Source organism: Rhipicephalus microplus, chromosome X (assembly GCF_043290135.1).
Source record: "Rhipicephalus microplus isolate Deutch F79 chromosome X, USDA_Rmic, whole genome shotgun sequence".
Classification (NCBI taxonomy): Eukaryota; Metazoa; Arthropoda; class Arachnida; order Ixodida; family Ixodidae; genus Rhipicephalus; species Rhipicephalus microplus.
Genome location: NC_134710.1, coordinates 42334280 through 42344898, shown reverse-complemented (window position 1 = coordinate 42344898; position 10619 = coordinate 42334280). Strand labels below are relative to the sequence as shown.

Genomic DNA, 10619 nt, shown 5'->3' with positions numbered 1-10619 from the left:
CCCCTACCAACGCCATTTCAAGGCCGAAAGGCTGCCGCAGTGACGTCAGAGGGTGGGGGCCCAGTTACGCCGCGAACGCGGCGGAAAGCCTGTGTTTCGTTCACGTTTTAGGAGAACCAACGCTCCCGCTCTCGCAGCTGCTGCGGCTTGATTGGGCCGAATAAAAGATGTGGAAAAGAAGTCTTACTGAGCATGCTCAGTTGGGCAACTGGGCCCCCAACCTCTGACGTCACTGCGGCAGCCTTTCGGCCTTGAAATTTAGTCGGCGTTGCCCCTACCCGCCGTCACCGGTAGGTCGTGGTGAGCGAAGGCGCGATGGAGAGGGGGAGAGAAGGGGTAGGTGGTGGTGGTGGTTAGAAGATGAAAAAAGGCACCTAATTTCTGCAACCCGGTCGGGAGCACGGCGCAGCCATGCCTCTCTCACCCCGCCACTGATGCTTCTGCTTTAGGGAGCCTACATGAACAGCCGTTTTTATATTCTGCTTGCTGTCACAACGCTACAGCGGCGTATGTAAAAAAAAAAAAAAATCAGGGGAGGGGGAGAGAAAGAACACCTCGTGGATCTGAAGACGGGGGGGGGGGGGGGGCAGGCAAATGGTCATTTTGCACCGTGTGTGCAACGGCGAAAAAGAAAAAAAAAATCGCAGGAGGAGCAGGAGGGTCACGGGCTTGGTGTGACACCTACTGGCTACGGCACTGCGTACAGAGGTAGAGTAACGGATTCCTGGTCGGATACCTTTCTTTCTTTATTGTACAGGAATGCATGCCATTCGTGCTTCTCTCCAATCGTGCAAAGCCGCTACCACAAAGGCATTGCCCTTGAGATCTGTACTTATTGGGGGTTGCGTTGCATAGACTCAGAGATGACTGTTGTTTTTAACATGAGTTCCGAAACTTTTTTAATTATTCAAAACAAAATAAATATAACAGCATAATTAATAACAGTAAATATAATATTTAAAGCACCTTTATACTTGGCTTAAAAGGTATAGTTAGTTACATTTCATATCTATTGCAAAACTTGCTTGTATGATAACACGATAGTGCTGCCACCTGCACGTTTATTTTAGTGCATACAGGAAACTACCGTAACGCCTGACTAGTGCACGAAGTACAGACCAATTATTTATTTATTTATTACTAATTTTATTCCTGTGGCGCATGAAACGCCTGCCCTGTATCAAAAGGGAATAGAAACAATTACTTATTTACTTACTTACTTAAGCCTGGAAACCCATACAGTTCGTAAACCAGAAGTTGCAACAGGCCTCGTTGTGCCAGGTGTTTGTTATGTGGTTGTACTGCAGGCTCACCACCAACTTCGCGCGAGCAAATGTGCTTCAAATCCGCGGTTACATGATTGCCGTGGTGATAAATATTGCGCGCATTTATTCTATGCTTATCGTGCTTTTGAATTCATCTACTGGATAGTTTACGCGTGTCGGAAAGTTCTCCTGCATTGATCGAGTGGCGGACGATGTCTCGCCGTACGTTGCCGCTCAAAACAGCCTCATCGGACGCGCGCCGTTGTGCCCGCTCTCAAAAGTGCTTTCTTCCTTCGTTTATCGATTACCCGCGCTGTTCGCGTGATGCAATATCGAATGTACGGAGACAATCCACGCCCCCGTGTTCTGACAAGCAGTGACTGGTGTTATACAAGAGCGGAAGCTTGAGCCTTTTGACGAGCGACTGAAGAGTGCACAGCCAATGCCAAACTTCGGTAAGTTGAAGAAAGTCGCCAAACTACTTAAGTGGGTTACTTCATTGCGTTACGACTGGAATGCAGGAACCGATAGCCCGGGCGGCGTGTTGGCACAGCGAGGATGATAAACTAAAGACCGGAAAGGCAAGTATGTTTTAAGTTGGCTTACTTTATGTCAGAGGATCTACAGAGGATTAACTACCACCATAGCGCTCTATAAGGAAAGCGACAGAATGCCAATCAAGAAGGGTGTGTGACAAGTAGATACCGTCTCCCCAATGATATTGACCGCGCGCTTACAAGAAATTTTCGGAGGCCTAGAATGGGATGAGTAAGGGATACCAGTTAATGGGGAGTACCTTAGTAACCTGTGCTTCGCCGATGACATTGCATTGCTGAGTAACTCAGGGGACGAATTGCAACTCATGATTACGGAGTTAGACAAGGAGAGCAGAAAGGTGGGTCTTAAAATTAATCTGCAGAAAACGAAAGTAATGTACAACTACCTCGGAAGAGAGCAGCGCTTCGAGATAAGTAATAGTGCACTTGAAGTTGTAGAAGACTACGTCTACTCAGGACAGGTAATAACCGCGGAGCCGAACCACGAAGTATCTAGAAGAATAAGAATGGGGTGGAGCACATTTGGCAAGCACTCTCAAATCTTGACAGGTAGATTGCCATTATCCCTCAAGAGGAAGGTATATAACTGCTGCATCTTGCAGGTACTTAGCTATTTAGCAGAAACATGGAGACTTACAAAGAGGGTTCAGCTTAAATTGAGGACGACGCAGCGACCAATTGAAAGAAAAATAATAGGTGTAACCTTAAGAGACAAGAAGAGAGCAAAGTGGATTGGGGAACAAACCGGGGTTAAGGATATCATAGTTGAAATCAAGAAAAGGAAATGGACATGGGCCGGGCATGTAACACGTGAACAGAGTAACCACTGGTCATTAGGGGAGCTAACTGGATTCCTGAAGAAGGCAAGCGGATTAGGCAAGCGGAGACAGAAGGTTAGGTGGGCAGATGTGATTAGGAAGTTTGCGGGTATAAAATGGAAGCAACAAGCACATCTGCAGGACCGAGTTGACTGGCAAAACATGGGAGAGGCCTTTGTCCTGCAGTAGACGTAGTCCACTGCAGGACAAAGTATTTATTTTGTATTTATTTTGTATTTTGTATTTTTATTTTGTATTTATTTTGTATTTAGTATTTGTTTTGTAAGGTAGTAAATTAAAAGAAAAAGATCTCATTCGTATGTTTCCACATGTTCACAGAAAGTTTCAGAATATTATTATTTTTTGTCAAGGGCTTACGTAATTAAAAGAAATCCTATAGATAGCTTGTGTGAGCAACTCAAACTACATGGGAGTTTGCTTCAGAGTACCAACAGTTTGTTTCTTGAATAGCTTATATTTAATATGTAATACAATGTGTACGGCTTGCTTTCTCTCACCCCACGTCATGTGCACATAGACCATGCACTCTTTGCAAATATTGTTTTCGTCATTTAGATCACCCACATGGATATGTGCATGCTCTGGGTAGTGCTGTTTCGTAGTTTTGTGAATGCTGAACATGTAGTGGCACTCTGTCAATTGTCAGCAAGAAGTGGCTAGTCCGAGAATACCTGTTCAAATTGTGCCATGATTCTTTATTCAAGGATCGACCTTTTATGTATCAATATACACTTGGCTAAAGATATGATTGGTGCTCGCTATTTGTGTGTGACAACGTTTATTTTGTGTGAAAGTAATATTTTCTGGTATTTGTTATGTATCAGCGATGACAGCTGTTCATGGCACCGACACAAAGGACAGGTTGCAGTGCACGATTGGAGTGGTCTTCCTGCAAGCCCTGACGAACCATATTGAGTGGTAGGCATTTCTTGTTGTTACTGCAGCGGGACAGTTCGGACACATATAAGCGTGGGACGCACAACCCAAATAATGCATGTTCCATGTCCAAGGAATACTGAACTGAAGTGCAGTATTCCTTGGACATGGAACATGCATTATTTGTTTTATAATCCTTGGACATGGAATGTTGCCGGAGTCAACATTGCGATACTTGGAGGTGTCTTGATAATGGGAACAGCTGTTTCTTGTCGCTGCTGTCTTGACAAAGGCAAGTCTATTGTTGAAGGGTTGCACAAGTGGAAAAGTTCAGCATTGTTTGTAAGACATTAGGTAATGTTTAGCTCAGTATAACAGAAGAACGAGAATAGTGCACTTACTTTGAACAAAATGGGCTATTGCTACTGAAGCACAAAACTTTGCGGCGGTGATGTTCACCCTGTATATTTTAGTGGTTCGGTTGCAATAAACCATTTTATATAAAGTTAGGGCACGTGTTGTGTCTTCTCTCCTGGTCTTTGTGTTACACTGTGCTAAATATCGCATAAGTTGGAAGGTTGGCTGCAGCGACATTTCCTCTTATAGGATTTGTTTGCCTCTTCAAGTGTCCTCTATCTTACTTATAATAATGTTGTTTCGCGTATTGTTATGATGATTGCTTTTACTTTCAACATTTTTTTGCTGTAATGAAAACAAAACATTCCTTTAACAAGTTTCTTTTTTTTTTTCTCGTACAAATCTCATTAAATTTCTGGTGCCTTTTAAGGGGACAGCAAACAACCTTGAAGTCCAAAAATTGTAGTGAAGTTAAATAAGTGCACTTTTGCTATGTGCACATGCTGCCACAAGAATTTGGAGGATTCATGCTTAAGGAAGTTACAGCAGTTGTTGTTTCAGTCGGTTTTTAAATTTTTATGTGTATGAGCTGAATATAGGAGCAGATGAGAGCTATTTTTATAGGTTGTAGTGCGTGTTTCAAGTAAAATCATGCAACATGCAAGTACCTATTTCTTTCTAACAAAGCCTTCTCAGATAATCGATATGCCTGAGAGTTTGATCATCTGAATTGAGGACAGCTTTTCTTGGAAGGCAGCTCATACTCATGTTTCATCACATTGTTTGGAACATGTTCTCACAACAGTCTATGAAAATGCCATGAATCTGTATATGTAACACAGCTCACAAGACAGGTGGAGGCCTACCACACAGAAGTATAATATGTGTGAAAGTGCCTTGAACAGCCTTGTTTCACTGCAAGTTTAATCATTGAATGAATTTATACTCTTATGGAAGTATATATATGTTAACAATACTGGGCTTGTTGGTTCGTACTTGGGAGGAAACAGGAGTGCAAGCAAATACATGAACAGCTACATTCATTATTCTTTTTGTGTTGATGTCTTAGCTCATGGCCCTGTTCACTCCTGAGTGTACACTTTATTTCTATGTTTAGCTCGTACATACACTTTAAATTGTATTACCTTTGTGACAATATGTGGGTTCAGGTAATGTTTTTGGCATCTGCACGATTTCTGAAAGAGTCATGAGTTCAACACTGCTATGTGCTCTTTCCTTATATACTTGATTAACACGAGTGTTTGGTTGGGTTGGTAATTCATCGCCTAGAAATTTTTCTAAGGTACGGCAAAATATGAACAGACAAAAGGGAGGTGACACGAACTAGCGCTAGTTCCTGTTGCCGCCCTTTTGATTGTTCATGTTTTTTCCTGCTGTTGAAATTTTCTTTAGAAAGGGTTGCTATCCTTATCCTATCAAGATGTTCAGCGAGTACTAACATACCCCTGTGTGGACTCTTCTGCTTATTAATGAGCAGCGATCAATTTCATAATTTCCAATATTTACTAGTGAACATTGGCAACTGTGCACTGTACTCTAAAGCATGGAGCTAGGAAAAAAAAAGTATTTCCATTTTTATAAAACTTTTGTCACCTCTTCAAGATACTTTAATAATGTATTTTTAGCTCTCAAATAATATGCAAAAGTAATCAAAGGTACAAAAATGTTTTGGCTTGCTTCCTCTAATCTGCAATTTATAGGATATATGTAGAAATGACCTGTAACACATTGGAACATGCATATCTGTGTAATATATTTTAGGTTACAGAAAGCGCCATTTTACTATTCTTTTCACTAGTCAAGATTTCTGGAGCTGTATCACCAAGACGTAGCTCTATATTACATGTGCCTGTTTGTTGCTCAATCTCATTTTGCACATAGGCATGTGCATGGGGGTGGGGGATTGCGCCTTCCACCTAGTTACCTAAGAGGGGGGCCACAAAATTGGCAGCTTACATAACTTGGGGGGGGGGGGGGGGGCATTGGGGTGAACCTTCTCGTTACCCCAGTGTAGGGAAACCCTGCTCACACCTATTACTTTGCACCTCTGAGCATGAGCTCCCAGTAGCTCTCTGTTAAAGAAGAGGAATTTCAATGTGGAAGATTTGTGTAAAGCCAAGTTGAGAAATAGACCCACTGATGGATGCCGTAGTTATACATGAAGTGTCACTGGAATCATAAAAGGGAGTTATTCTGATATATTACATTGGAGAAGCTGACTCAGCTAATTCCACTGTCCGTGATAGCTGGCCTCTCTCTCTCTCCGATTGCTGATGTATCTGCAGCCCTCTAAACTGTTGTGTAGTGGTTAGTTTTCCTATCTTATTTTTTTTATAAAAAGCAGCATGAAGTTAAGACTTTGTGGTTCGGCATTGAATACAGACGGATTATTCAATAAAACTGATAAAAATACTATCACTATTCTAAAAAAGGCATGAGTCATCAATTCCAATGTCTATTCACGTGCTGGACTAAAACGTATGCTTCATGCCAACAAAGTCTTCACGCTCTCTTTTGCAGGTTTTAAATACAGCAGCGGTGCCAGGAAGAGAGTGCAACAAGACATCCTATCATCAGTGCAAAGTTGGAAAATTAAATAAAAGTGCACTTCTGCAAACGTCTCATTTGGTGTTGCATCATCTGTGTGCTTGTACAAGAATTGTAAAACTGAACGAACTAGCTCCATTTATTATCCTATTGAAACTAAATGGCTTGACTGTGTAATGCATGTTTCCGAATGTGTACATTATATACTTTTAGCATTATTTATCAGCCTCGAAAGATTCAGACATGTAAAAAACAATGATCTGTTCATTGGTGGAAATGATCTGCTAGTATTTGCTTTACAATACTGTAATGTGTGCAGGCTTTCGTATTAACAACAAAAATATTTATTGACCTGCGTACAGCAAACATTTTTTTGTTGGCATAGGGCATTAGTCAACCTAATGCATATGCTCAATTACACTTGACTAGACAACGGCCATCAGAAACTCGCACGTCGGGACTCTATAGACTAACGCTAGGCAATGGTCATCAGAAACTCGCATGTCTGGACTCTATAGACTTGCGCTAGACAATGGTCATCAGAAACTCTAACGTCTCGACTCTATGGACTATCAGTGGCCAATTATTAGTAGACTCGCATTAGGTACGCATTAGACTGACATTAGATCGTGTAATGATTGTGATGTTGAACAACATTTGTCTGTTAATAAAAATACATTTTCTTCCAGCCGAGTGCCTAAGCCAATATACCACTGTGGCGGGTTACAGAAGATTTCCCAGCAGCTGAATTGATGTTCTGAACTTTTGTGCACGTTAAGATTTAAAGGGACCAACACTGAACCTTTGTAACCTAGTTTTTTTTTTAATTCTAGTTGAATGAAGCTGTCTATAGTGCTTTGTAAGCATTGTTATGGGAAATAATTTTTTTGGTGGTTTAACGACCGAAAACTACAATATGATTATGAAAGACGTCGTAGTGGAGGGCTCCGATAATTTCGACTTCCTGGGGTTTTTTAGCGTGCACCTAAATGTAAGTACATGTGCCTCAAGATCGAATATCGGCTGCCACAGCCGGGATTTAAGCCCGCGACCTTTGGGTCAGCAGCTGAGCATTATAACCGCTAGACTGCAGTGGTGAGTTATAGTACAGAACTTCTACCTAGGATTCTGCTCTGCACAGGTGTAGCCAGGTAGGGTTGGAGGTCCATACCCCCGACTCCTGCAAACGAATTTTTCAATTTTGCATCAGCACATATACAAGCAAATGCACGAGCGTACGTTCGCAGGGTGGTTGAACTCTCCCATCCCACCGAAAAAAGAAAAAAAAAACGGGCTATACGCCTCTGCCGCTCTACACTTGAGCGCGATCATCCGGCGTGCTGGGCTATGTTTCTGTCTGGAGTGTCAGAATAGGTGGAACGTTGGAAAGCCTGTGATCACATGCATGTCATCTCAATGGAGAATTTCCTGTAGTGCCCACTCTGCCTTGGTGAAGCTCTGGAACTGTGCTTTGCCGGTGCACCAATCGATGCATGAACACAGAGCTTACTAGTCACTGTTGCGAATTTGCATTCCACCAGTTCCCTGCACGGTGCGGAGAAAAAGATTAAGCATGATGGAGACGGTCTTGCATGCAGAGCGAAGCTCTTTCAACAACGGCAAGCGTACTTAATCATACTGCAGTAATTGAATTTGATGATATATTTCTAAAGAATGCCAACCTCTTGTCCTGTAGGTATTTAAAAAGGTTGTTGGAAGTCCACCTCAAAAGCGTGCAGATAAATTCAGTAGTAGCCACAGATTCTTCTGTTGCTGGAGTGGGAATTTATTCAACATCACTCGGTCAATTTCTCTTCGCTTGCCCGACTTCACACCAATATTCCAGGCAGACTAATGGCAATTATTCTTGCATTGCGTAAACCCCAACAACATATTTCTTCAGTTGTGATGTTAACAGATTCACTGTATTTGTGCACTGCTCTAACAGCATCTCACTCGTTGAGCTGCCTCACAGAGCTTAATTCACATATGCCTGATCATGTACGGCACATCCGTCTGGTTTGGGTATCAAGCCACACTGGATTAGCATTAAATGAAGCGGCAACACCTTAGCGATAGCATTCGTTAACAGACCTTTCCTAAGTGTTCTCAAAACCATCCTGCAATAATACAATCGCACGATTCAGAAACTTTTGCATGCACGAGGACCGTACTAAATATTCGGCCCTAAGCAACACAAATTTTCAGCACCTTAGATTTCCATGGAATTTCTCATGGTGGAGCACAAGAAAACTTGAAGTTAACAAAACTGTGATTCACAATACCATCATTCAATTTTTACTTGCACAGGCCTGGATTCATTCCTCCCCTTCAAATTAACTATAGTAATAAAGTAGAAACGATGGAGCACTTCTTTATTGAATGTCACATATATCAAAACTTAAGGCAAACATTTTTGAAACCAGCTTTTCAAGTAAGTGGCCTTGAGCTTTCTACATCGGGATAACTCTCCTTGGGGGTGCTGGCACTATAATGTGCTGCAAGAGGGGCATATATGATGCTGTATTTAATTACACAAAAGAAACAAAGATATTGTAACATTAATAGTATCAGTACATATAAAATATTGTTTCATTTATCTATCAAGCTTATCTGTATAAATTGAGTATTTCAATTGTTTAGCATTACTCTAAGTAGCTTTGTATGAAAGACACCAAAATTCTCACAAATATTTTTGCCTCCCTATAGATCTTTTTTCGCATATCCTTCCCTGGGTCGCAGGGTTGTAGCCAGGGGGTGGCACACCAAGCACATGCCCCCCCCCCCCTTTTTTGTCATGGCATAGAGGTTAGACAGCGAAAAATGAATGGACATTTTGAGAGGCTGCCCCTCCTCGAAAAAAAAAAAAAGTGTGGCTACATGCCTGCCGGGCCGACTTTTTCCTTCTCTCTCTCATTCATTTGTTACTTTTCTTCTTTCACAAATCCTACTGCCGCGCGTTTCGTGGCCTATCCCCCGTAGTGGGTTGTACCGTTCTTCTCTGGAACCGTTGTCATCGTTATCATCGGGCTGATCCAGATGCAGAAACGCCTGCCCCGACGACGCCGATTGTAGACTTCTCTGCGAGAACGCTACCGTGGAGACTCGAGCGTAAGTCGTATCAATTACAGGGGCTAGGTCATGCTTTGCGCTGGCCTCTTTTATTGGCAGTGCTCATGCTGGCAGTCTTTTCTTGTGCGAGTGTGTCTCTCACTGAAGTGTACCAGGCAAACGTGTCATCAACTACGACCTGTAGTGCCCGCGTTTGATGGTCCAAAGAGAAGTGGGTCGCCATACCGTCACGTCACCAGCGTATATACGTGTTTTTCCCCCTGTTTTAATGGTTTGCACGCCATCGGTTGTAGTACGTTGGATAATGTTGTGGTAAGGATGGACGCGTGTTGGATTGGCCGTACTCCGTAGCTAGAGGAGGAGGAGCGCTCTGGAGAAAGAGGAGCCGACGAATGCACGGGCACGACCAAGCAAGCGAATCCGTTGAAGAATCTTAAGGATGAACGTGTAGACAACAGCAGCAAAGACGCTTGTCGCTGCATGAAATCTCTGGTCAGACTTTTCGAACTGACCATGAAAGTTCACCAATCATCCCTGGATGTTTATTCAGTTAAAGATCGGTTCTGACGAAACCAGATTTTACGATGTTCCCGATTCTCATTGCCCGGCAGGCTCAACGTTGTGGATAGCAAAATGGCGCATCGTCTGTTACGGTACTTCTGGTTCGAGGTCTTTACTTGCGCTGCTTCAAGGTGCCTATATACTGCGCACATATGAAATTCTGTGACGCGTTTGTTGCCACTTGTTCAGTGATTATGTTCTTTCTTTATTTCATTTGCGAATGGGTAGACGATATTTCGCGCATTTCAGAGAACGAAGCAAGAAGTGGAAATGAGCAAACACATAGGAACGGTAAGAGGCAGGTTTCGAACGCAGCAAGCGATTATGCTTTGAAACATGCAGCAATGTTTTCCAGAACCACCTCGATTTAGCGATTTCGAGCACAAACGGTGACCACTTAAATATCACTCGCACTTATGGGTACATGCTGCCGAATGTCAACATACGTTCGATGACACAGAAGTACGCGTACTCTGTCAAATTTATGGAAACCACTGAACGCGTAGAAGACCCACGGGACGAAA

General features: G+C 42.6%; 1 protein-coding gene and 1 long non-coding RNA gene across 4 annotated transcripts in view; both read left to right on the top strand.

Annotated features, from left to right (window-relative positions):
- Positions 1-1082: 1082 nt before the first annotated feature.
- LOC119175865 (uncharacterized) lies at positions 1083-6539 on the top strand. Of its 2 annotated transcripts, none has more exons than XR_012886645.1 (4): positions 1083-1720; positions 1787-1846; positions 3486-3579; positions 6436-6539. It is a non-coding gene; the product is annotated as an uncharacterized LOC119175865 (long non-coding RNA). The 2 variants fall into 2 exon arrangements; XR_005110371.2 differs by having other exon boundaries at positions 1787-1850.
- A 2893-nt stretch (positions 6540-9432) lies between these two features.
- The window catches only part of LOC119175863 (uncharacterized), a 107957-nt gene continuing 106770 nt past the window's right edge, over positions 9433-10619 (top strand). The window contains exon 1 of one of the 2 annotated variants that reach the window (XM_037426874.2): positions 9433-9573. The gene's annotated coding sequence lies outside the window, so the exon portion shown is untranslated. The remainder of the gene's footprint in view (positions 9574-10619) is intronic. The other variant, XM_037426881.2, reaches the window with a different exon arrangement.